Genomic DNA, 26870 nt, shown 5'->3' with positions numbered 1-26870 from the left:
AGATAGATAGATAGATAGATAGATAGATAGATAGATAGATAGATAGATAGATATCCAAAACGAATTTGCTCACACTTGGAAACACCACACCAAACGTCTGATTTAGCCCTTTTATTCCGGACGGCAACAGCAGCACAACCATTGCTTCACAATAAAGTCTTTTCACCAATTTCTGCCATACGCGTTTCGGGGACATTTCCCCTTGATCACCGGCTTGGTTGTGGGGGAAAGGGACAGCGTTGAATTGCGTGATTAAATAGTCAAAGTTCTTGATACCGCCCATCCGGGCGTGACTCCGCTGTGCATCATGGTAGCAGTAGTTCTCGTGAAATCCTTAGTGGATACTGCTGTACCTTAACCTCCCAAATTATTTTGCCATCAGGTTATTGTTGAGTTTTGGCTAAACTGCTGTTTCTCTTGCGCCAAAACCGGAACAGGCACGTTGCTCCATTAGTGTGTCCCCTACTTAGAGGCACACGGACCCGCTTTTCCAGCAGTGGGGTTTTTCCGTGACCCGAGCCTGGCCACTTAATATCCAAAACGAATTTGCTCACACTTGGAAACACCACACCCAATGTCTATAACAAACTCATTGAAATCTACTGAGGTGTCAGTATGAGTGGCTGGATTTAAACTGTAAGGTACAGCTTATTTGGATTCATAGGTCATAAAGGTGCTGGTACACCACAAATGAATTTTACATTGGTATAAAGAGTGAAAAAATACTTTGCCAAGAGGAAAGTCCCATTAACTGGCTGAGATAGGAACAAATTAGGCAGGGAAAGTTTGAAATGTTCTCTAGTGTCATGACGGGTACATGCCTACAAGGGGAGAAAAAAAATAATATTTGACTAGATGGGCCACTCAGAGGACTACGGATAAAAAGCATCAATGGGAAACAGAGATTTCAATGTATGAATGTTATCTGGAGAACACCAAGTGCCTTTTTAAGTGGGGATTTCTTCCCTCAGAGTGGGTGTTATGTTGTGAAGAGAGTTTTGCAACAGTGTCTTGCTGGGTTATAGTGTGAGAGTAGGCTCAGTGAAGTGGGTTACTTGGCAGGAAAGTGCAGAGTGTACTGTTTGGCTGTTAAGTGAAACCTTCGGAGAGTTAATCAACCGGGTTAGTGCAAACTATTGGAGCTGTGTATACCTATGGATGCTCGTATGGTTATCGCATACTACTGGATTAACTTCCACTCGTGACACCTGCTTCTAAGCAGAGAACTGAATTGGCTATTTTTAAAAGGCACACTTTCGGAAGGTGCATTTTAGGTAGCTATCTGATACCCAAACATTATCAATCACTACCTAATCAATCAGCCAATGAATCAAGGCTAAATAGTGTTGTCAAACAGGTTTCTACTTTTGAATATATATCCTCTATGAGTATTTAGATACAGTATCCTCTGCAGCCACTCACTCTATCCACCTCACTGCATAAGACGTATACAAGCGACAGAAAGGATATGAGTTTGAGTGCACCTTTAGTGACATGTGAGTTATAACCAAAAAAAGATAAACTGCACCATAGTGGATCGTCAGTGGTAGGTTTGACGTCACTGACACCAGCTGAAATTCCTAAAGGCTGTGTCTGAGAAACAGCCACAAAACACCAGCTGAAAGAAACACCTCATACCACATCTGAAACCCTGGACAGTGGATCCATACCCTGTCTGGAAAAGGTGGGATCCAAACAGCCCCACTTTAGTCCAGGTCCAAATTCTTCATAACCAAGGAAAGAAGTGCTCCGCAAAGTACTTAATGGGCCTCTGCGTGACCAAGGATGGAGTTTCCCAGAGGTAAGGGGGACATCTCTTGAAATCTACTGACAGCGGACAGTCAGCAAACGGTCAGCCGAGAGCCTAGAAATCTGCCACCTGCTGACAGAGTGAAGGAGTGCGCCTGGTTTTGCAGAACAAGCACATGTGCAGAAGGAGAAGTCCATCATGTTCCCAGTGTGTGGAATAGCCAGGCCAGATAAAGTAAGACTACAAGGAAGCAAAACCAGGAACAATCTGGATGCAAGGTCAGGGTTTTTAGAACACATAAGTTCTCCAATATGGGTATCTTGGTGCAGAAAAAAACGAAAGCTCAAAAAACATACCTCAAGCCTAGAAGAGAAAGAAGACACATTGAGAAGAAAACGTCTCATCTTCAGAGTCTTCTTAAACGTTTTCCAGTTTGAGTCTTGACCTAAGAATGGCGGCAGCGATTTCATTTAATTTTAGATGCCATGGAAAAGTCCCAACCACTTAGAAATCTCCTAAGAAACCTTGGAAATCCAAGAAGGAACTGACTTCCCCAGACCTTGATGAACGCCTATATTTATACCACTGAAAATGTTGACACAAAGTGGTCTAGGAGCAAAAATTGCTTAGTGCACAAGGCACTGAGATTTGGACACAATACACTCCTTAATCTGTAAATAATGCAAAGAGACGAAGGACACAGGGTCCCCAACCTTCAGACACAAGCTAACCTTGCATCACAATTCTGCAATAGCGGTAGCTTACAAATGACAGAGTAAATCCAAATACATTGGTCTTTAGTAATCCAACCACACTAAAATACACACACCAAATTTGAACTTTATAAGAAGAATAACTGCAGGATATGTTTTGCGGTATGAAGTTGGAAAAAGGAAGAAATTACCATAACATTAACTTGGTTGATCACAGAAATGGTTGAATCAAACCCAACAGCAAGATTTTTTACACATGGAAGTAGGCTTAAGTTTAGAGGAGGAGGGCCAGAACGGCATGTAAAGAAAATAGGGAGGGGCTCCCAAGATGTAAAGTATTGTTTTTATCTCGTTTAAACTTCATATGGTTGACACACATCTGACACTCAGTTAAGCAGATGAGCGCCATAGCATGTAACACTGCCTGAGATTTTCAAAATAATGAGTGTCATCTGCGTACTTCAAAAGTCTAAAACCCAAAAAATGAATAACCAACATGATTATATTGAAATTAAAAAGAAACTGAGATAACATGTTGTTCTCAGAGACTTCAAAAGTTTACGTTCTGACCAAAGATGTACATGAGGAGATGGAACTTGCAAAGTTCTGCCCAGAAAAAAAAGAAAAGAATTTATCAGCGAACCAAGATAGAGCTGTGTCCCAACACTCAAGTGAGCCAGTTTGACTAGCAGGATTTGGGGGTCCAGTGTATAAAACATCACTTAAAGATACTACGACCAGAGAAGAAGGGATGTTGCTGTCAACACAGAGGCGCAATTCATCCAATGCAGCCTCCAACACCACAAGCTCTATACCAAAACAGAGCAAAAACCAACTTTTAAAGGATGGAGGAGGTGATTATACTCTATATTATCAGTAAGCTGAAGAAACACTATTCTTTCCAAAGGCCAGATATCAAATACAGAGATAGGACCATAGATAGCAAAGTTGTGAGGGTCCAGCAAGGGTTTCTTCAGGAGGAGAGTACATGAGCAAAACTAAAACTTGTGTGTGGGAGTGGTGTTACCGAATGGTTCGTATCATGAACATCGAGACTTCTGCAAGAATTAACGATCAAGTATGATCGGCAGACCACTGAGAGAGAATGGTGGTGCTGCTGCTGAAGACTTTGGAGGTCAAGCACTCCATCCACACCAAAGGTTGGCACCCTGACCAAAGCAGATGGCATACCTGCCATACCAGTGTCCCACTTACACAGAGCCTTGAGAGGACGCAAATACTAAAAAAGAAATTTGTTGCAGGAGCCGTGAGAACTGAGAGGGAAAAAGGCGGCTGCAGATTGAGGTCTGCAGAGCCAACTTAAGACTGAGTGAATAACTACCAAAAAGTTAACTCGATCTGAACTGCTGAGTCAGTCTACACCTCTGAAGTGACATGAGAATACTGCAATTTTGTTTAATTAGTGCCTTGCCCAATTATACAAGAGGGATTTTAGACACTGGGGAACTCCATCAGTAGGGGAAAGGCTTTGAAGAGTGTGCCCCCTCAAAGAAGATCACAACAGAATGACAGCCGTGTGTCCTGCTCCCCTAATCAGGTTTTTTGTATTATGTTATGCTGCGCAATTAAAGTGCTTTCTTGCAATTCAATATATAAACACCGGGCTGTACAATGCATTATTGTGCCTTTTGGTTGATTGATGGGCTCTGCGCTCTTGACTCCCACACTGTCAACAAGAAGCCTTTGACTGCTAGCTCTTGCTAGGCTAAGAGTCAACTGTGGGCAAGGTATACATGGCCCAGTATGCAGAGCTATAGTGGGACACAAGTAACAAATTACCTCACCTGACTCGATTGGGGTCCAGTGACCCCAGTCTGCCCTGTGGCCTACTGAAGGTTGTCTGTCACGGACCTTTTAACCCGATTACGCTGAAAGAGGTGAAGTTCCCTCAGCTGCCTTCTACCAAAGCGCAAGCCTGTAATTGTTGAATCACCAGCTATTGAAGGGGAACAGTGCATTGAGTAGTTCATCTGAAAGAAAGAAGAAAGAACTGATTGCAGGACCTTCCTGGGAACTCAGTGTGGGCCTTTGCCTCAATGGCCTCAAACAAGAGAATTAAGCCCTTCAAACTCTTTGTAGGTTGTTCCACATAAGATTTGAAAATTGTGAGTGGAAGAAAGCATGCTCCAACGTGTCTTTGACCTTGCGATCCACATGATTTGCCTGAAAGGCCTGCGAAGTTCCAAACAGCGAGTTTGTTTTTACTGTAGGTGGCAACTATGTTGAAGTCTTACATAGGGTAGCACCTCACCAACAACTGGAAACAAATATATTCTGTTTTCTGAAGATACTTCAAACAGCTTTAATATAGAGAGACTCCAGCTCATAAAAGGTAAGGACTAAAACAGTTTCGGGACCAGGGGCTGAATTTAGCTTTTTAAATCCCAGCATGGCTTGCTGTCTCACAAAAATGTCTCCAACTGTGCACTCTGAAAATACCAGCATGAGGGTTCATGTTCTGTAACCATTCAGCTTTCGTTCGGAATCATAAATTGCCCCCCTGTTCCCCGAGGTTCAACATATGTCATTAACCTTTCGGAGAGCACATCACACCAATTTCTGGAGAAATTTTAAGCATATTATGTATGCAAGATTTTTATATAGTGGTGCATCGAAACTATAAAGGGGATTATGCCTGTATTCAAGCAGAGTCAGGAGGCAATTAGGATTTAGGCTCTTTGAACAAGTAAAATAGAGCAGAGGTAAAAAAACATTTTTTGAACAGGTAGCAGACAAAAGGCTTGAACAAACTTAATGGAAAAACTAAGCCTATATTCAGGCTTCAGCTCACCTCACAAATATATTGTGACAGAACCCAGATGAAGTAAGAATAGCTTAGGCAGTAGCTGCTAATTAGATCACTATGTTTATTAGGACCTTCTATACATTTATCATAATTGTTATCAAATGTCAGAAGTCAATTGAACACTATTTATATTAATTTCAGTACACCTTTGATTACATTTATCACCTTGCATGCAGAATGCATTGAGACTGCTTTGATGGTAATTAGGCATAGCTTCATTATTCACCCCACACCATATATCTACTAAACCAGTTACTATACTAGCCAGCTAAGATTGTAATATTTATTGGTTGGGGAGTGACAGGGGCGAGACAGACAATAGAACCAAAACCGGAAGGCATCTTCTACTGAGATTTTTGCAAAGCATGGCAGGAACTTTCAATTACTCTCAGAGCAAATATCGCAAAGGTCAGAGGTGGACATAGGAAACATTTTAATTAGACTCATAAAATTCACGAAATTCAGGCAATTTCTCGTAGGAATTAGGTCACTTTGCACAATATTTTTTTAACCAATGCTCATCTAAATCTTCACCTTCTGTTGGTTCTTCAAATTTTCCTATGGAAAAAAAAGGACTTGGCTTAAATAAATCTATACCGCGATGTTGAATAGTGACAAATATTTCCTTTTCCTTAGATAATCACTGATCAAAAAATGAAATAAATAAAAAATAAAAACACTGACGAGCAGAGGTAGTTGTGCTCGAAGAGGCCAGTTTCCTCTTTGTGATTCCCTTTTTGCATCTGTCTGACCACCTATGTGTCTCTATGATGTTGCAGGTGTTGATCAGTAGCGGCATGCAATTCTTTGTCATCCAAGGCTCATGTGTTGTAATGCAGATCGGTGTCCTGCCTAAGTGACAGTGAGTCAGGATTCTGCCCTCCCCCTGTGATGGCATTAAGACCTATTCTGACTGGACATTCCTTTGGCATGCTTTCTCCATGACAGGCATAGTCAGCTGTGTCTGGAGTCCTGGTGGCCTCGGTAGATATATTAGAATGAGGGATGGAGATTGTGGAGTAACCAGATCAACAAGGGGAATTCACGAAGACCTAGAGCAATAAAAGTGGAGGACTACGATAATGAAGGTTCGGAAGAGCAGACCTGCAGTAGAGGAGATCTAGTACTCAGGCTAACTGAGCCCACATCACCTGCAAGACAAATGCCTAGAGGCAGGAGCCAATTGCTGAGCTCATATCTGCATGTGATGAATTATTGTGAAACTAGTCTGCTTCTTGGGGAAGCGATCTAGGGGATTTTCGTTCTTCCCAGTACATCATTAGGGTTTCTATGTTTATCAGCTATGTCAGAAAAAGAAGAGTGCAGGGACTCACTCATTTTTCAAACCCAGGACTGTCACCACAAGGAGGCTCTGCAGCACCTAAACCAAGAAGTGGTGCTGAATCAACAGGATTTGTCTAAGAATGAGAAATAACGCCTTAAATCTATTAACTCCATGTATTTCAATATAACTACAAAGGTGTTCAGTATTGAGGAGGCTAGGAGGTTGGCGGAGTCTAAGATGGAGGTAATCAGTGCTTAGTGACAGGAGTAAAGCAGGATATGGTCAGAACGAAGTAATCTGTTGGCTCAAACAAGAGCTTCTGCAGAGACTTACCTTGGGATATCAAAGGAACTATCAATGTGAATGCCGATCACCTTAGGAATGGAGGATAAGGCAACCATGGTGAAGTTTTTCAGATTGCCCACTAAGGAATAACAAGGTGCAGAAGCAGACGTAAGTCCTGTCAACTCTGGGTTCACCAGAAATATTTGACCATCTAGTGAATAGATTTCAATGTTATTGCTCTATGTTGTGAAGCTTATGGTGTCCAGTTCACCCAGCTACATGGGTTGGGGAGATGCACAATCGCTGTGGGTACAATTTGAAAAAAATATTGCAAAACAAAACAGAAATGTAAACCATATTTTACTTATACCTCCTGAAATTAATGTAACGGACCATGTTACACAGTTAGTTTCTCCAGGAGATTGCCACACTGGGAGCACCATTTGATCCACAATTAAGTTCACTCTAGCCGCTACCTGATAATGTGATCTTCACATGCTGCAAACACAAGAATTTCAATATTTTCAGAATGTCCCATTACTGATAACAGTACATTGTAATTGTGGTTACAACAGCCATATTGAACTAGCTAGATCACATTCGAAAGATCAGCCACTTTAAACAAGGTTTCTGCTGGTGTATAAAAATAATTCTCCAAATGTGGGAGAGCTTTTTCAACATAATTTCCTATGATTATTCACATGAGTTTATTTTGCACAGATAAAAGGAAGGACATGGTTTTCTGATTCAGTCGTCTAGAAAACATGGGGGCAAATGAATCGAACCAGGAGAGTAAAGATATCAACATTTTAGTTTTTCACAGTAGGACTAGAGAAGAATGGAACATGTGATTGCAAATTCAGGGTTTACCCTCTAAAGATATGCTCTGGTTAAGAGAAAAACTAAACATGTAAATTTGGTCTTGGTTTTGATCCTTCCTGGCAGTTTTACCTCCTTGTATTATACTCTAGAGGGCATCACTGGACCTCCAAGCTTCATTACAGGCTCAGGCACAACTTAAGACTGTGCTGCACACATTTACCCAAACTAAAGATGAGATAAAGTGAGTATACAGAGACACCTCTGCTTATCTGTGCAACACCTTCCCACTTATTTTCGGAGTCTCAGCTCATGATTGTTCAGTACAGCGGCAGGCTGCTCTCTTGGCAAGCACAGCAATATTCTCATCAGGTTAACTTGCGTACCTCCAGCTCTCATTAGCACTAAATACAGAAAAGTTTCTTCAACTCCAGCTCTTTTAAACCACTACTTAAGTTACACTTCGCACCGCCCTTACAAAAAAAAAACCTGAGAAGGCTAGAATGAAAAAAATAGCAGGAATATTTCAGTGTGGAAATGAGCAAAAGGGGCAGATGACATTTAGTACTTGATCCCAACATTTGTGGAAACTCCCCTGCCAGTCAAGTCAAGTCAAGTGATTTATATAGCGCGCTACATACCCATAGGGTCTCAAGGCGCTAGAGGAAGGGTGGGGAAATTACTTCTCAAATATCCAAGTTTTAAGTTGTTTTCTGAATGCTAGGTGGTTCTGAGTAAGGCGAAGGTGAGTGGGAAGTGCGGAAAATCCACTGCTTGTGCTAACAATCCAGATAGAGCACAGAGTACCTGTACAACGTGATAGCAATTGAATTCTACTTAATATGAAAGCAGCAGTTTAGCTGATTAAATACCTACACATAAATTATGCATCCCAAGACAAAACAATCAAATCAATCCTTTTTTTCGGCCATTTGACCATTAAAGTGATTGGCAATAACATACATAAAATCCATAAAAATTTAGCAACCTTGATAAAACACCATTAATTTACAGAATAATAAATACATACAGTACATAAACATATCGACCAAAGATAAATACAAAATACTAAGTTCAGTTGAATAATAAGATTGTCAAATACAATGACCTCTTAACAGTCAGTGACCTCGAGGGAACTTGTACCTTCACATTTCAGGTCCACGTGATCAATGTGCATCAGAAGTTGACTCTTTCAACATTATTTAGATTCTGTCACTTAACATACATGATGAATGTATAATGGCGTCCAAGTAAAAAAAAAAAAAAAAAAAAAAAAGAAAAATTTTACAAAAAATTATGCCACCATAACAAAAATATAAAACCTCCTTTGGATAAAAACATAGCAATAATAGATCGTCATATACGGTAAAATGCTGGATACTTCAAATAATCAGCAATCTTCGCTAATACATATTATTATAATAACATTCAATTGATCTATCTAGGATTGTAGTTCATAACCATAACGTTCTAGGTGTCTCAGATCGTCGAGAAATCCTAGGTAGCAATTACTGGGGTGGCAATTGTTAAATTCTGGCTATACTTGCAGTTCGATTAAGGCTGAAACGTCTCGAGCAACCTGGGACATGAACTTCTGGCGTCTGAACCAGACACTCATAAGAAACTTGCTTACAGCAAATACAATAAATGCTTTAGTGCCAAATTTTAATATCCTCAGTGCCATCCTATAACGTCTGATTCCCAGTCTACAACAGCCTGGGCGAATCAATTTTTTGCAAAGAAAGTGATATTCTTTACAAAAGGATAAAATGTGTTCAACTGTCTCCAAATCATAGCCAAAAAGCTTAAACTAAGGAAAGGGTTTAAAACTTAGAAACTCACTAGTTAGGCGCCCCACTGTTCTACTTGTAACACTCCGGTCTTCTACAAAGGCCCAAAACTTAGCCTTCACCGTAGCAATAACATTTTTACAAATGCGTCCCGGACCGTCCCAAAAGCGAATCAGCCCCAATGATCTGCACCAAAAATGAACATGGCGTAACCAAGGGATCCATTTAGCACCACTTAGATTTAAGACTTCTTTGAAAGATTCACAGTATTTGCCTAGCTCCGGAGTGGACCAGATTCGTAGCCAATTGATCAGTGGTTTCATTGCGGCCACAAGACCAATTCTCTTCAGCCTTAGATCAAAAAACAGCAGAGTCAGTGTAGAGCTGGCTAGGACAGGGATCAAAGATCTAGCAAATATATTTTTGCTCACCGCTAGTTTGTGCAAGTTATATGACCCCAAAGCTCTGCACCATATAGGGCAGCATTTTGGGCTGTCATCCGATAAACCTCCAGAACGGGGGTAATTGATCGGGGCCAAGCCTGCTTGTGGAATCACAGGATTGATTTAGGTTTGTAACATAGGGTTAGATAGATTTTCTCTAGGGGAAGATCCCAGCTCAGGGTTTCCGTTAACATTACTCCCAAATAATCAAACTTTGGCACCCTCTCAAGGGGTTTACCAGTTATCTTCACTGGTCTACATTTTCATTTATTCTTACCAAATACCGTGTATTTTGTTTTCTCCATATTTAATTCCAGGCCCCTAGTATCACAGAACACTAGAAATGTGTCAATTAGCCTCTGGAGTCCCATTGGGGTCCTGGATATGAGTAATGAGTCATCAGCGAACAGCAGGATTGGTGTTTTTTTACCGTTTAACATCGGGGAACCATTTTCACAATTCTGCAGTTTGTTGACTACCTCATTTATATAGAGGGAAAACATTGTGGGTGCGAAGACGCAGCCTTCGCGTACCTCACGCCAAATAGGGATCGTAGTAGTTAATGAGCCAGATTTCCCTCATCTAACCTGCGCATAATTATCGTCATGCAACCTCACAAGCAGGTTCACCAGATGTAGCGGAGCTTCCATCCCTTTTAGAACTAGCCAAAGCATTTACCGCGGCACCAGCAAAAAGGCAGCACGAAGATCAACAAAAACGACGTACAATTTTTGATTTGTAATCCATGTATCTCCAAATAAGTAAGATAAACCTGAACACCTGGTCGCATTTACTAATTTTGATGCGGAAGACGGCTTGATAGGATGACAATCTCATTTTCATCCATCCAGGACTGGTCTAGCGAATATTTTTGCCTGTTGTCTAGTAGACTAATCGGTCTATAGTTTGGAGAGGCAGAAGCATCAACTTTTTTGTGTATAGTTATTTCCGCCCCTCTCCAGGTCACAGGTAATTCTCCCCCATCAGCAACGGCATTATACAGAAGATTTAGGTAAGGAGCCCAAACTAACGGTTCCGACTTCTACAAATCGCCTGGTACCTTATCAGGCACAGGGGCTTTCACGGATTTCGTTCTTTCAATAGCCCTAAGAGTATCACCCAGGCTAAAGAGAGATCCATCACTGGCGACAACCCCCTTATCTTGTTAGGTTCACATTCAAACAAATTATCAGTACCACCTACGAGGAGGGTAACTTCCCTCTTATCATAAAGCGAAGTGAAATGACCGACTAACTTCTCTGGTTGAATAAAGTAATCCGGTGTAGTAACCCCTTCAAGTCTCCTGTGTGCTATAATATGCCAAAATGTATAGTTGTCATTGCACCTGGCAGTGACCAGTAAGTCTTGCAGTTCGTATCAGCTCAATCACGCCATTTCTAGAGCTGTTTTGGACCCATTGCGTGATTGGACAACAGGTATATGGTCGCCCTCCTGAATCGCTAGTTTTAAATTAAGTTTGCCTTTTACACTCATGATTGAACCTGAACATTTTTTCTTCTCCCTGGGTTCCTTCTCTGAGGATTGTGATAAAAATACATCTTTCTGATCCTTGAAGAAGCCCAGATGGGAGGTTATTGTTTGATCAGGCAATAATGCAGCGGTATCAAGACTAGAGAAATGGCACACAAACAGACTGTAGACTTTTGCTTGGCATCTGCTCTCATTCCAAATTCTAGGCCAAGAAACACTTCCAAGATTATTGGAAATTAAGGGTTCTCCTTTTGTTGTGCGGCTACCAGACGCACCACTGCTCAGGAGAGTGCCAGCCATGGAAAAAAGGAGGGATTTTGGACGCTCTTATACAGAGCTGTGATCATCATATCACTCGCTAAAGGCCAAAATCTGGGCTTGGTGGCCGATGGAGGAAGACGTGTGAGCGCTGAGCTCCACAGCAGCCTTCCCCCATTAATCCTGTTGTACCCGATCCTGGAGGCCCTGGCGCCCTGAGACTGCCCGTGTCTCCTCCCGCACTCCTGGGGACCTGACCGGAGGCAGCGGAGGCGAGCCCCCGGCTGCGTGGAGCCCGCGCCGCACCGACGGACTGGTGGGCGGCGCCGGCCATTTTGCGGCCTTGCAGCTCAGCCGCATCCCCGGCCTCGGGTACTCCGGCGGCCGACTTGTGACGTTCCTTGGCCGGCCACTGACTGCCGGGTGGCCTGGAGCCCTGGGTGCAGATCTCACCGCAGTAGCGGAATTTGACCCGCTTCCTTGTGGGGTGCCTGCGAGGACCCGCCGGGGTTCCTACACGCGGGGGGTCTTGGTGAGGCGCCCGGCCCGGGGGGGGCCCTAGTGCTACCCGACCGAGAGGCTCGCGCTTGAACTCGGACCTCTTCCTGCGCGGCGACCGGCGCTGCCCCCTCCCGGCTTGCTTTGGGGCCCCCCGCTGTGCACCGCCTGTGGAGCGCAGGCTTGGAGTGCGGACTGGCCCGGTGCCAGCCGGAGGCGTGGAGTGCTGCGGGCCCCGGACTTTGTGGCCGCCGACCTAGGGGGGGACGCCCCTGCGCAACCCCTGGCCATCCTACGTTGGGGACCCCACCACCACCGACTGGCGAACTGGTGTCCGGCGCCTGAGGACGCCGGGGAGCTCCTCTCTTAGGGCCCGGGCACGCTGATCCTTGGCCCTCGTGCACTTGGGTCCCTGCAAGGCCGCCCTGCCGCCATTTTGGACTGACGGAACTGCATGTCGCAGTTGGGTTTGAGGGAGTGCTGCGGCTGGGGGGGCCCTTGGTGGCCGGCGGACTGGATTGTATCGAGGGGGTCCCAGGCATCGTCGGAGAGTGGCTGGCTTTGAGGACCGACGAACCCGGAGGGAGTGCCGCACGACAGAAGGCCCCGAGGACTGCGGTCTGGCGAGCTGTACGCGGGGTAAGACGTTGACCCTGTTGCTGCGGGGGAGGGACGCGGCTGCCCCCATGGGGAAACGCCCCTTGAAGCCCCCCCCGGAGGCTGCTGGGGGGCCTGTGGTTGATGGGGGCCCCGCACCGGACGCTATCCCGGCGGCGGGTCTGCCGCAGAGTCAGCTGGAGCAGATCCTGAAGGCCATCGCTGATACCAGGGAGGCCTTGCATCGTGATATCGGACAGGTGTCCACGAGCCTGGGCCTACTACGTGCAGACCACGGCAAATTGGCAGATCGGGTCAAAGTGACCGAAACCCGGATTGAAGAGCTGGAACCTTCATCGAAAGCGGCTGGCGCCTTGCTGGGGGAGCTGCAGCAGCGGGTGCACCTGCTGGAACAGAGGGCGGAGGACGCAGAAGGGCGAAACCGCCGCAACAACATTCGCGTGGTGGGCCTGCCAGAGAAAAATCGAGGGGGCCGACATGCTGGGCTACCTGGAGGTCTGGCTACGGGACGTGGTTGTCCCGGAGGGGCTGTCGCCGTTCTACACTCTAGAGCGTGCCCACCGCGTGCCAGCTCGCCCTCCGGCTGAGGGCCGGCCTCCCCGCCCGGTGGTGGCGCGGTTGCTGCATTATAGAGATCGGGACCTCATTCTGCAGAGGGCGCGAGCTTTGGGACCTTATAAAGTGGACAACGCTCAGGTCTCCATCTATCCTGATTACTCCTTGGAAGTCCAGCGGCAGCGATCTACTTTTCTGGCGGTCAAGAAGGCGCTTCGGGAGGAGGGCGTCCGCTATTCTCTCCTGTTCCCAGCCCGCCTCCGGATCATGCTTGATGGCAAATCTTCCTTCTACGACAACCCCGATGATGTCTGGGACTGGCTGGAGCTCTACAAGACCGGTGCGGATGCACATCACGCGCCTGGGGAACAGCGGCGGGCGCCACCGAGACCTCGACGGGGCAGGCGACGCAAGAAACGTCCGCCGAAGGTTCGGACACCCACGGTCTCACAGACTGAGCAGGAGCGCAGGGACGCCCTCCAGGCGGTCTCCGACATCTCCCAGGCGTTGGACTCCGCGACGGCGGTGGAGTCGGGGTCTCGAGGTGGCACTGACGGGGGGACCTCGGAGGAATCGGTGATTGGGGACCCCGCACCGCCGCATGTCACGCCTGGGACTGCAGATGGTCTGATGGACGAGTGAAGCTACTGCTCTCCTGAACTGGTATCGTATGACCTGCTGTGTTGGCGACATTGGCCTACTGGGCCTGGGACTGGAGTTGGGCGGCCACCGCCTGTAGTGTTGATAGCTTTACTTGTGGAGGGGATGCGGGCGGCGTGGGGCGCATAGGGGAGGCCTCACTGACTCAGGGGAGTGTGCTGCTGGCGGTCTGGCGAGAGAGGCAACAGGCCACCCCCTCTTTTTCCCACACTTACTGTGGGACTCTGGTAGTTACCAGGGATTGTTGCTGTTGGGTGCTACTTATTTGGATGGGTTTCTGCTGTTGGGGACCTATTCTGGGGAGGGGTGGGACATGGGGCTGTTGGGGTTCATTTCAAGGGGAGTAGCCAGTGCGCGTGCGGAAGTTGCCTTCGTTGGGGTTGTGCTTGTTCTGAGATATGGGGACCCTCCTTGACCTGAAGTGTGTGACCTGGAATGTGAGGAGTCTGAATTCCATGTTGAAACGCCACAGGGTCCATGCACATCTTGTCCGCAGGGGGGTGCAGATCGCCTTCCTGCAGGAAACTCACATTGATCAATCTGAGGGGCGGGCCCTACAGCGCAGGTGGCGGGGGCATGTGTTTTGTACCACTTACTCGGCATTTGCACGGGGGGCTCTGATATGGGTCCGGGCGGGGGTTCCCTTTCAGCCTCTGGTGACGATAATTGATCCTGAGGGAAGGTTTGTTGCTGTACAGGGACGCCTGGATGGGAGGGACGTGACACTCTGCAGTGTCTACGCTCCGAACGTGGACCAGCTTGCCTTCTTTGCGCGACTGTCTGGGAAGCTGGCGACTGTTCTGGCCGGCACGGTCCTGCTTGGGGGGGGATTTTAACTCCGTGTTGGACGTGGGGCTGGATCGATCACACCCACCACTGGCGCAGGCTGCGGCTCACAAGTTGGCGCAGGGTAGGAGGGATTGGCAGGGTAGCTGGGGCCTACTTGATGCATGGCAGACCCACCACCCGTCGGAAAGAGATTACTCCTTTTATTCCCCCCCGCACGATCTGCATGTTCGCTTAGACAGCATTCTGTGCTCACTGGACATCCAGAGCCTGATCCGCCATAGCGAGTATTTGACTAGAACGGTGTCTGACCACAACCCTTGCCTGGTGTCGGTACAGTGGATGCGACGACGCCAAGCTATTCCAACGTGGCGGTTGAACCCACTGACGCTGGAGGACCCGGCATTTAAGGCAAGTGTGCGTAGTGGGGTGGAGGGGTATTTTGACACCAATGTGGACACGGCCTCCAGCAGAGCTGTGGAGTGGGACGCCTTTAAGGCGGTGGTTAGGGGCGTCTGCATCTCGGCCACCACAGGTGTCCGCAAGACCCTGCTGCAGGATGTGGAGCGCAGTGAGGACCGATTGCGCGCGGAACGGCGCAACCACTCGGACCCCGAGGCTGGTGGCGCGGTGTCGGAGGCGCGAGAGGTGGTGGCGACGGCATTGGAAAAGCTGCGCTGCTTTGATTATAAGGAGTTCCTGATCCGAGCTCACGCTGAGCGGGACAAAGTGGGTTCGTTACTGGCGTGGTTGGCCAGTCCTGGGGCCCGTGGCTCCCCTATAGTGGCGCTTGCCACCCCGGAGGGGCGCATGGTCTACACGCAATTAGACATTAACGACCAATTCCTTCGGTACTATGAACGCCTTTACGCGAGCAGGATGCCGAGCCCCCCAGCAGGGCTGGAGGAGTTCCTGGTGTCGGCGCAATTACCCAAGCTCGACCCGGAGCATGCGAAACTGCTGGGCGGAGATATTTCCGAGGGTGAGATCAGGGTGGCCATCAAACACATGGCTCGCCGAAAGACTCCGGGTACGGATGGCCTCCCGATAGAATTTTATGCGGCCTGCGCGGATGTGCTGGTCCCCCGACTGCGGGCGGTTTACCAAGAGGCCTGGGATCTGGGGCGCCTGCCGGCGTCTACTCGCGAGGCCTTGGTGATACCCTTACTGAAGAGAGGGGGTGATGCGAGCTGCCGATCGGCGTACCGCCCGCTCTCCATGCTCACCACGGATTATAAGATCCTCAGCCGGGTTCTCGCGACGCGGCTTTTGGCCCACATGCGCTCCCTGGTGCATGGCGACCAAGCGGGCTTTATTCCTCAGCGCACCACTGCCACCTGCGTGCGCCGGCTGCTCAGGATCATGGGGGGTGAGGCCGCCAGCTTTCCGGATGCCGCGATCCTCTCAATTGACATCGAGAAGGCGTTCGACAGCGTCGAATGGCCATACCTGCTCCGTGTCCTGGAGACATTTGGGCTGGGTGAACGCTTTGTGAAGTGGACTGCCTTGCTCTATGCTGCGGCCACAGCCCGGGTCAAGACAGGGTCCACCATTTCGGCCTCGTATGTGGTGGGTAGAGGAACCCGACAGGGGTGCTCTCTGTCACCCCTGTTATTTGCACTGGCCATAGAACCGCTGGCGGCGCATGCCCGGCTGGGACGGGCGTATGCAGGGCTCCCGCTGAGAGGCGACGCCCACTACATCTCTCTCTATGCGGACGATTGCCTGTTGTTCTTGGCAGACGCGGGCGATTCTCTACGCGGGGCCGAACAGCTCCTGTCGGACTTTGGTCACCTCTCGGGGCTGCGAGTCAACTGGGGGAAGTCTTGCCTCTTCCCGTTGACTCCGAGGGCCGATGACACCCAGCTGGAGGGTGCCTTGCAGTGGGAGCACCACTGTCTCCCCTATCTGGGCACGCACGTCTATCACTCGCCTGCGGCCCTCCTAGACGGTAACATCAACAGGGCAATTCGGAACCTACGGGGTTGCATGGGCTTCTGGCAGACGCTGCCGCTCTCTGCCGCGGGCCGAGTCGCGCTGCTGAAGATGGTGGCGCTTCCCCGATTGCTGTATCTGTTCCGCACTCTGCCGATCTGGATACCCGTATCGGTTTTCAGTGGACTCCGTTCCCTGATGACGGGGTTCATCTGGGGTTCGGGCAGGAGGCGGGTTGCACTGACCACGCTGATGCGCCCCAGGGCGGACGGGGGTCTTGCAGCCCCGGACTTCGAGTGGTACTATCTGGCAGCGCAGTTGCAGTGGCTGACCCAGGCAGTGGCTTTGGAGTTCCGTGGCCCGGAGGACGCGCCAGGCAAATTGTTCCCGAGACATTTCGTCTCTTTTACTGTTTTGGGACAGAAACTGGACCTTGCTCTGCTTACGTTGGAGGAGCGGACGATCCGCAGCTGCTGGCTTCGGGCGCACAAGCGCTCCGGTGCTGTTCGCCCTTACGCCCCAGACATCCCGCTCGGGATGTGCACTGCTCTCCCTCATGGTGGCGACTGGTCCGCCCTAGCAGTCTGGGAGGAACTTGGCCTGCATGTGGTCGGCGACCTCTACAGGGACGGCTCGCTGCTCCCGTTTCAGGAGCTGCGCGACTCCTACGGACTGCCGAGGGGTGGATACCTGCTGCATGCTGCATTGGTGGCAGGTATTCGTCGATACTGGGGGAGTGGGCTCACTGAACCCCCGACCTCGGAGTGCTGCCAGTACGTGGTGACGGCCGCTGGCACTTATAAGGCCGTCACGTGCCTTTACCGACGGCTGACATCTACGGCCTTGCGACCCTTAGACGGGCTACGAGCCAAATGGGAAGGGGACATCGGGCGTCCTATTCCTGACACGGTGTGGCCACAGTTACTGCGCAGAGCATGGAAGGGCACAAGGAACGCTAGGTTTCAAATGGTCCAGTTTTTCGCTCTACACCGAGCGTACCTCACACCGACGAAGCTCTCGCAGTATTTCGAGGGGGCTTCCTCGCTTTGCCCCAGATGCGGAACCGCGGATGCGGACTTCGCCCACATGTTCTGGACTTGCACCAAGCTAGCGGATTATTGGGAGGCGGTAATGTCTTGCCTGAATGCTGTCACGGACCGGCAGATCGATCTTGACATGGGCGCATGCCTTTTGTTGTGGTTCCCTCACACCCCTCGCAACCGAGTTACCAGCAAATTTTGCGACCTGGGTTTAATACTGGCTAAGCGGGAGATCTCCATGCATTGGAAGTCAATTCAAGGCCCCAGCTACCTGCGCTGGAAGACCACACTAGAGCGCTGGGCGAAAGCGGAGAGTACATTGCGGCTGCGACAGGCTAGGAGTCTTGACAATGACAATGCGCTGGAGGTGGCCAGGGCGTGGGAGGCCCTGGTGGTAGCGCTCCAATTGCCGGATGGCGACCAGAGCGAGGATGAGGGGGGGACCCCGAGGTGAGGGCACCGAACATGGGATTCTCCACACTCCCCAAGGTGCACACACTACTTACACTTACTGCTGACTGATCTGGGGGGCGGGACTCCCCGTTGGGGGGAGCCTCTTACCCTCCACTGTGGGCCTTATTCAGGACGAGTGCTGATAACACATCATCGACTGGAGGGGAAGAGCACGACACACTGGCTACGGGGGGGGGGAATATGGGAGAGGGGGGGATTAGTTGGGGACTGTTCATTATAAAAGGTGTCTTGTTGGAACTGTGCCGCTTTATCGCATCGTTACCTGATGCCTGACTTGCTTTATCCTGTAATGTATCTTTCCACCTGATTGCCAATAAAAACCGTTTTTGCAAAAGGCCAAAATCTGATATCCACTAGGATATAGTCGATGACACAAAAACTAGAGCCTTACTTAAAGGTGGCCTGTCTAATAAGGTCCGAACAGGTCCTGCCATTGCATGCCCTTAGACTCCTCCCCACTACCAGGTAAATAAACTAAAAAGCTACGTTGGTATTACATGAGCCTCCTGCTTTATTAGTCTGGTTAGGGATTCCCCAAAACTCATCTTCATCCTCAGTTAGACAATCGAGTAACATGGAGGGCTCAAACATGTTTAAGTCCCCAAACTACCAGAACCCTAGTCTGTGGCTGGGAGACACCTACCAGATAATCTAGCATAGATAAAGTGGGGGAGTCATTCCCTGAAGAAACAGACCTGACAGACATTAAAAATAGATATAACTAGCCCTGCCGGAAAAGTAGCATGGATCCTCATTAGGTCTGGTGAGGTGGTTTGCAGCTGTTTGTGAGTGCATGCAATAGAGTTTTTTTGTGTTTTTTTTTACAAAGATTGAAAAACCACCGCTTGCCCTCTCTGTATTCCTTGGGCTAGCGCCTCAATACTATATGTAATGTATCTATTAATAAATGCCCTCTCATTAGACCAGGTCTCCTGGAAAATACAAATATCGTTTTAATTTATAAATGTAATCCACCCAGGAACGGAGAGTTTAGGGTAAACCCCTGTCATATTCCAAGAAATAATTAAGAAACTAGAATTCAAGGAAGAATCTTCCTCCTCAATACTAATATGGACTTTGACTTCTGATTTGTCAGCAACAACAAAGTTAAAAATCAGTGGAACAAACTCCCGGATTAGCATTGTTTAACAACCTCACAATGTGCAAGTGCCCAATCTCAGAAACAATTTCTTGGTTATTAATATTCACCATAAACAGGGAAATTACTGCAGCCACACCATTATGACTACAAACAGAAGTACCCACATGTTTACCAGGCTCAAATGCAACAGCTAGGTTATATTTAATATTAAGTGAGGGTAGAATGTTCGTAGGCCCAGGCCTGGTCCAAACGACTAAGCCCTCAGATGTAACTAAAGTCAGGAGGGAAGCAGTTCTAGAACATGCCCCAAGTCCGTCCACATCCTTCAGAGGAGGCACCTGTCTTTCGCCCTGATAGACCCAAGTGGGCATGTCACGTCCTTGACTACTATATTTAAACTGTATGCTTGAATTATTGGGTGGGCAGCACCTAGTATAGAGTGAAACCAAATGGTCTCCAATCCTCCCATCCCTTAAGGACAGCTCAACGGCATCATAGAGCAGGTTTTATGTTGGACATCTCTGCATTAAGGATATCTTCTCGGATCACAGAGCGACACCCTCTGACACACCTAATCTAGTGCGTTACCTTATTAATAAGTGAATCTTTTGACTCATGCTTACCAGATGAGGAATGGTGTTTCAGGACATTAACCATAAAAATTATGTTCACAACAGGATAATACATCTCTGGGTTCTTCCTGTTTTGGTATATATTGGACCTACCACTCCACCCCCCTATGCCCCCATCTATCCCACTATCGTAAGAATGAAATAATGGCCTAATATAACCTTGGTAAATGGGATTAGGTTTAATCATACACCCAGCAACGTTCTGAGGGCTAGGACCTCTCTTACAGGATTGGTAACCTAAATACGAAGTATCAGGAGGGGGTTGGTGCTTTTGATCCGCAGGCATACTAGCCAAAGGTATAGGTGGTTGCATCTGACCAGTGACCTGCATAGACATTTCCCTGGAATTTACATTTTTGAGTGGCTGGAGTTGTTTTACTATTGTTATGAACGAACTAATAATGGTTTATAGCTCGTTCACTTCTGCCTCGAGTTCCATTATCAGAGGGATACAGACCGTGGCAGAAGGTATAGAAACGACTGTTGGACTAGTAGATTGACAGCTAATACTATAATTCAGCACTGACACATCATCTGTTTGTTTGAGTAAAGGTGAAACCAATTCTTGCATACCTGTACATAAATGATGCATCCCAAGACAAAACAAAATGAATCCAATTTTCCAGGGCACGGATCCCAACTGCGCTGAGCAGGATTCACTCAAGTATCCAGTGTCAGGAGGATATGAATCTTACAGAAGCAAAGTGTTAAAATGATCAAGCAGAGATCTAGCTCTACACAACACTAACGGGACAAACGCTATGAAATTAGTACACAACCCACAGAACAATATGTTACAGTAGTTGATCACCAGTAAACCAAAGAGAGGAGATCGCATTACAAGACAAGTAAGGGTAAAGATGTAGTTTAAATCACCGGAGCTTCTTAGCCAAAACAGTGAGCGATGCCCTCTTGGCTTATACCACACCCTTTGACAGCAATAGACAGAGTCAGCAATTTTGCATTTTATTTTCATTTTTACTCGGACCGCAGCAAAGGACATATTTTTATTATTAAAAAAAAAAAAAAGAAAGTAATGCTAGCCGATGACAGATTTAAGGAGCCGCTGGGGTAGCTACTTTGGTTTTACAAAATTTTCTTTTCGGTTTGTTTTTAATATGTTAGTACCAATAGGGAAAGAAATTAAGAAACACAAAATCTAATGTTCCTTTTAATAAAATTAAAATATTCATGCACACCTGGTTAAGGTACTCGAAGGATATGGTTGCAAATACCTGCTTGTATTCTCTTTGTAGTGCACAAGCACATGTTACTTTAGCTTCATCTTCTAGATTGTGCAATATATTCAACCTGGTTCAAATGCAAACTGACCTCAAGCGAATTGGCATCAAGCAAGCCCAGATATCTGTGCATTTTGCCAACAATGGAAGACTTTATGGCATCCTAAATGCAAAAACGTATTAATAAGCTCCAGAAAAATCTTTATACCGTTAAAACATTTTCAACACCACCATTCCACGCCCCGCCATTTCCTGCAGACCAGTATTCCATTCTCATTACCTCTGCATAGAAAGTTTAATAAACGTTGCCACTGAACAGGTCAACCTAACCCCCTCCATCTCACACACAAGAAAGTTGTCAGGTGTCCAGAAAAGGATTTATTTTGTAAATATGTTTTTTTAATTTTAGTTAAAAAAAATAAAAAAGAATTTAAAAAAAACCAAAAAAACACACACAATCCAGCTTTATAGCGTGGGCTCTACATGTGTCAAAAAAGATTTACAATTGTCATTACTACTGGATTACTATTACCAGACAGCACTGTGTTGGGTTTGTTTGTGATCCTCTTAATCCAAATATCTTAATTAAATCGCCCCATATTTAATAGTGTTTGTGTGGCCAACTCACTTAACAAAGTACTTCTAACAGCATATAATGATTCATTCCCTAGCACAAAACTCCAGGTCCCATGGGTTTTCTTGCCTCCGATTAGCAGGGTCTTGATTTGCCACCACTGGACCTATTTGCAGAAATGCTGCACTATATTCATTTGCATCTTGGTTTGTGTACAGGTGGAGCAGGGCAGGCCTCAGGCCTCTCTCCTGCTGTCAATTCATCATATTTCCCAGGATTTGTAGCACTCCCTTCTACAATGGACTAATCTTGTGGCATTCCCATACCATGTGGATGAAGTCTCCGGATAAACCCTGATATCTCTGACAATCAGGGGAATGTGTACCACCAAATCTCCATAACTTAACACTTTTGCCTGATGCAGGTATTGAAACAGAATATTTCTAAGCCGAGTGTATATAGCTACGTAGCGTATTCTGGGCGCATGCAATAGTCTTCTGTGAGCTCGCCAGCATCTCTTTCGGACATGCCTCAATGCCCAAGGTATTTGGGGTTTGGAACATCAATAACTAGTGCTTAATATGAGCCGGTTGTTTCCGGTGCTCTGCACCGGCACTTAATTGTCAGCACCGGCTCTAGTGACAGTCCACCACATGGTGGGGCTGTGTCAGTTTAGGAGATAAGCACAAGAACAGTGTTGATTAAGTCGATATACATAAAAAATAAATAATATCTATTGCACACACCATTATCATAGCTTTGGGTGACCTGAGAGTTTGTATTATCACACTTATAGCAGCGCGATGGTTAGTACTTGTGTTGGTTCTGTCATTGGCATCGTTGGCAGGGGAAATAAGTGGTGTAGTCTGCGCTAGCACTTAAATTGTGTTAAAAAAAAGTTAAGCACTGCTAATGCCTGGTTAACCGCAGAGATCTTTTTCCATCCCATGACTTCCATCAGGAATTTAGAATCAAAGGGTTTTCAATAGGGAAGCTCAGGGAAGTACCAAAAATATCAGCTTATGCCTAATGTTTCAGGTACTTGAAGAACTTTGCAGTTCCCCAAATGAGCACATGTGGGTTTCTTCTATCATGCTTCGCAGCTTGGAGATAGGATACTCATTGCATTAATACATGTGAATAAGCCATTGGAAATGCAATATGGGTGGTTCATGAAAGGATATTCTAATGTCTAAGATAAGAGTGTATGTGGTGGATAAACCGTAAATGTTTTGAGGTCTAGTGATACAGCATCGAGATTTATTAAAGGAAGAACCTGCGAAGGTACATGTAAAGGAATTGATAATGGAATAACGGTTCTAGGACAGTTTGATAGGGCGTGTCAAGGAGATTGTATGTGGTTGTGATCGAAGGAGAGGACTCCAATGATGAAAACAAAAGTTTAATAAAAGACAAGCAGAGATTACAGACTGAGAAGAGAGGTTGTAAAAATACATTAAAAAAAAAAGAGGGAAAATGAAGAGGTCAGCCCCCATTAAGGGAACCACAGGGCAAGCAGAGGTTACAGAGCTAAATCCATGGGTGTTTGGGCCGTTTGCCTCTAGTGTCCTTGAGTCAGCCCTTCTATAGCTTTGAAATTTTGATCAAATACACCCCTTCAGCAGTTGACTTTAGTGTAGCGAATCATGGGTGTAAAAGGCATGGGGTTCTACTCAATACAAATGCAGGGCTGTCGCCAATTTCTACAGCTCCCACACTCCTCAATGTTCTAACACAGTGGCTACAGTTTACTCACCCACTAGTGCTATAAGAGCAATAAAAGGATTGTGGGCAGGAATCTGTCGGAGTTTATTATTAATATTTTGTCTACAAAGCACATCTTGATTGAACAAGTATAGCACTGATTTATATAAAGTAACACTCAAAGTCCCACATTCGGCATCCTTTTTCTAAACAAGTTGACAATGTTATGAAAGATACTGTTGACTGATTGGAGAAGTGGAAAAAGTCACTGGAGGATTTAAAAAGGTGCACATAGTAAGCTGGCGAGATGGCAGTTAGTGCAGCATTGGCAGTTTTCTCTACTGAAGGTCCGAATGTGCTTATTAAATAATATTTAAAAATGCTTTCCTGAACAAAGTGAGGATTGGGAGAACCAATCTGAAGTGGACACCATTCTACATGTTGGGGCCTTCTGTTGTGCATCCTCTCCTCTGTCAGTCTGTAAACTGTTAGCTAGTCAAAGTAGTCTACTGTAGAGAGTTTGCTTGGGGAAATGTTACTGCTTATTTTGCTTCTTTGCCATCAAGGCCCTTGCTCTGAAGATGTGGCAGAAATGTCAACATTTTATGCTGGCCCATACAAGTAGCCAAGGCAGTCTTTGTAGTGTGGCTCCATGGGAATATTTTTAGGCTGACTGTCAGCCTGATTTGCACTTTGAATCCATGGTAGTCTACCTAGTTGGTACTGTAGAATGCCAGAGTAGGGTTCAATGGCATAGTTGAGTGTGCAATGGACTCCAGTAATTCCGCTGTAATGTGCATTTCAGTGTTCATGTCTAAAATGTTCCGTTTTAGTTGTTGCCTGAGCCAGCGCGCATGCGCTGCTCTGCAAGGCTTTTAGTAAGGGCTTTAAACTCTGAACACACGCTTGTGTGCCTCTTTTTTCCAATCACCCGCTATTGGCCTTTGCATGCATCTTTCTAAGAAAGACAGCACGCAATTTACCAAAGGCGGTGCATCTCCCGCCTTCTCACTCCCCTGGCCTAGGGAGCTCGGGAGCGAGCAGCAGCACGGCCGGGTGCCAGCTGCATACTTCACATTCCTTGTAGTGCGCGCACCGCGCTTGTTTCTTTTGAGTTTCTGTTGGTGAAACCAGACGGTGGGAGCTTCTGGAATGGTTTTGTTTTACATTACACATTTGTTGCTGCATTGGTTTGATCCGCGAAAATACAGGGAAAACTGACAGTGGAATGCTCCACATTATTCCTTTGTCAGCAAGGCACGTCTCTTTATCTTTAAACATGGTGACATACAGGGCTGTGCACACTGCTGCAGACTAACAAATATGGGTCTCGCTATTGGGGAGAGTCCTGGTTAGATGGGTGTGCGTTTCCTTCTCCCCTCCCCCCCCCCCACCCACCCCCCACCTCCCCTTTCCACTGCATCGCAGGCGGGCTCTAAAACTAAAATCTCAGGCATAGTACTGATAGTTAAGGCACGTGCCCTGGTGAAAAAAATTTAAAGGAAGCCGGAGACCGTTGTGTCAACGAGAGGAGCTCCTTTTTTGCAAACTCTGCTTTCTGGGTTAGTCAGTCTGGGGCATAAAAACAATTTTAGGAGCCTCTCCCTATACTCGGCCAGGAAATAAGTGTACCCTTCGGTTACATTACCCATGAGAAGGTAAAAAAACAGAAGTACTGTGCTACCATTTAATTTGAAAGATGTACAATCTTCATGTTCATACTAAAAAGCATTCTGAAAGGCAACACGTAATGTTCACATTTGACCAAGTTGGGCACTTGTACTTAGAAAGGCCACAGTTTTAAATAATCGTTTATCTCTAATGCCCTGCACTCACCCTTTGTTCACTCAGATATAGCCCCAACCGCACTTCTTCGTACCTCAAAGAAAACACGATCCCGGAAGTGCTTCTTTCCCCTCTAACCCTTGTTGGTGAGCAGTTGGCAGTCTAATCAAAACCGCCTTTACTGTGGTGGTTTCTTTATAACTTCCTGCGTTGCAGTACTCAGCCTTAACCTCCAGCGTGATCTCACAGTAGGAATGGCCTACGCATTTAAAGTCATATTGCCAGTAAGTAACCGGGACATTCACTGTTTTTTTTTTTTTGGTGGCACCAGTGCAGCATTTCTACAATATGGCTTATGGATTTAAACAGCAATATTTACAGGTGAAGCACTCAAAGTGAGTGCTTCTGAAACCACCTGAGGGGGCTGTTGCACTGTGAAGTGCGCACTTGACCAACACAGTTCAGAGTGGATGTTTGCACCCAAAGTCAGTTAGTCAGCTTTTTCTGCATCAGACATAAACCCCCAGGTCTAGACCACCCCGGACATACACCTCTAGAGTGCAGAAAAGAATCGACTTACTGGCGTCCATCTAAGACTATAAAAACTATGGTGTTCCTAGTTTGCCTCGCCTAGAAGCTATAGTGCCTGCAGACTGCCTGTACATACCCTCAGAACCTGTTCTCCAGCGCTGCCTAAGCTAGATTTGTTGCACTTGATACAGTGTAAGGTGTTCGAGGTACTAATAGGTGAGGCTCGAGGAGAGAACGCTTTATACATTCACTTCGCACAGCCTTTGCAAAACCTAGACTGAGTTAGGACTGAGCAACAAATTAGACCTCCTTCCTGGGTCTGAATGGTAAGATTTTCTTTAGTACACTCAATTTTTTAGCCACAAACTTTACTGAACTTTGGTCATGTGTTTTAGGTGAACTCTGACATGAACCAATGTGCAGTAAGCGTCAAGGGAGTCAACCCTCTCTACTTTGAGTAGATTCTAGATAATTTACTTGTTCGGCCTCCTGAGCATGGCCGTTGCTCTGACTGTATACCTTAATATTGACTCCTGGTGCATTGCCTGTACATTCTGTCAGAGAAGGGAAGATGCTGCCCTGTAGGAAGCCCCTCAAATGTGCTCTCGTTTTGACCAGCCTTCTTATTTTTGTTAGGGCCTATGCTTGGCCTGACATTCAGTACCGTTTCGCTGTGCATGACCCCATTTTTAATTTGGCTTCTATTCGGTCTTCATTCGTTGTGTGTCAGAACCAGGATCTGGGCAAAGCAGTGTCTATCTTGGGCCTTACAGAATTCCTGGGAGTATCACTGAGCTCACTTTCGTTGAGATGCTTTTGTCAATAACAGTATATATTGTTAAATTTGTGAGTGTGGCTATATGAGTGTAGTTTGGAGCATGGGTAAAAGTTTTGATTGGGGGTTTGACACTATTTGATTCTGCTGCCTTTTTCAGAATATTTATGTCTGATGTGTTCATATAGTGTATGAACTCTGTTATTGTTGCTAAAACATCTGGGATTTTTTTTTATCTGGACTTTGTCTCCTGCTTGGCTGTCCCTTTCGGCGTGGCTAAACCTACACAAAAAGTATCC

General features: G+C 46.7%; 1 protein-coding gene across 2 annotated transcripts in view; it reads right to left on the bottom strand.

Moving 5' to 3' along the window:
- Positions 1 to 26870, bottom strand: part of IP6K1 (inositol hexakisphosphate kinase 1) — a 279958-nt gene that overhangs the window by 241038 nt on the left and 12050 nt on the right. The window contains exon 1 of one of the 2 annotated variants that reach the window (XM_078661205.1): positions 21197 to 21352. The exons of the other annotated variant lie outside the window; for it this stretch is intronic. The gene's annotated coding sequence lies outside the window, so the exon portion shown is untranslated. Of the gene's footprint in view, positions 1 to 21196; positions 21353 to 26870 lie in introns of those variants that run through there. 2 annotated transcript variants of the gene reach the window in all.

Source organism: Lissotriton helveticus, chromosome 9 (genome assembly GCF_964261635.1).
Source record: "Lissotriton helveticus chromosome 9, aLisHel1.1, whole genome shotgun sequence".
NCBI lineage: Eukaryota > Metazoa > Chordata > Amphibia > Caudata > Salamandridae > Lissotriton > Lissotriton helveticus.
Note: the sequence above shows the minus strand (reverse complement) of the source record. Positions and strands in the feature narration are given on the sequence as shown.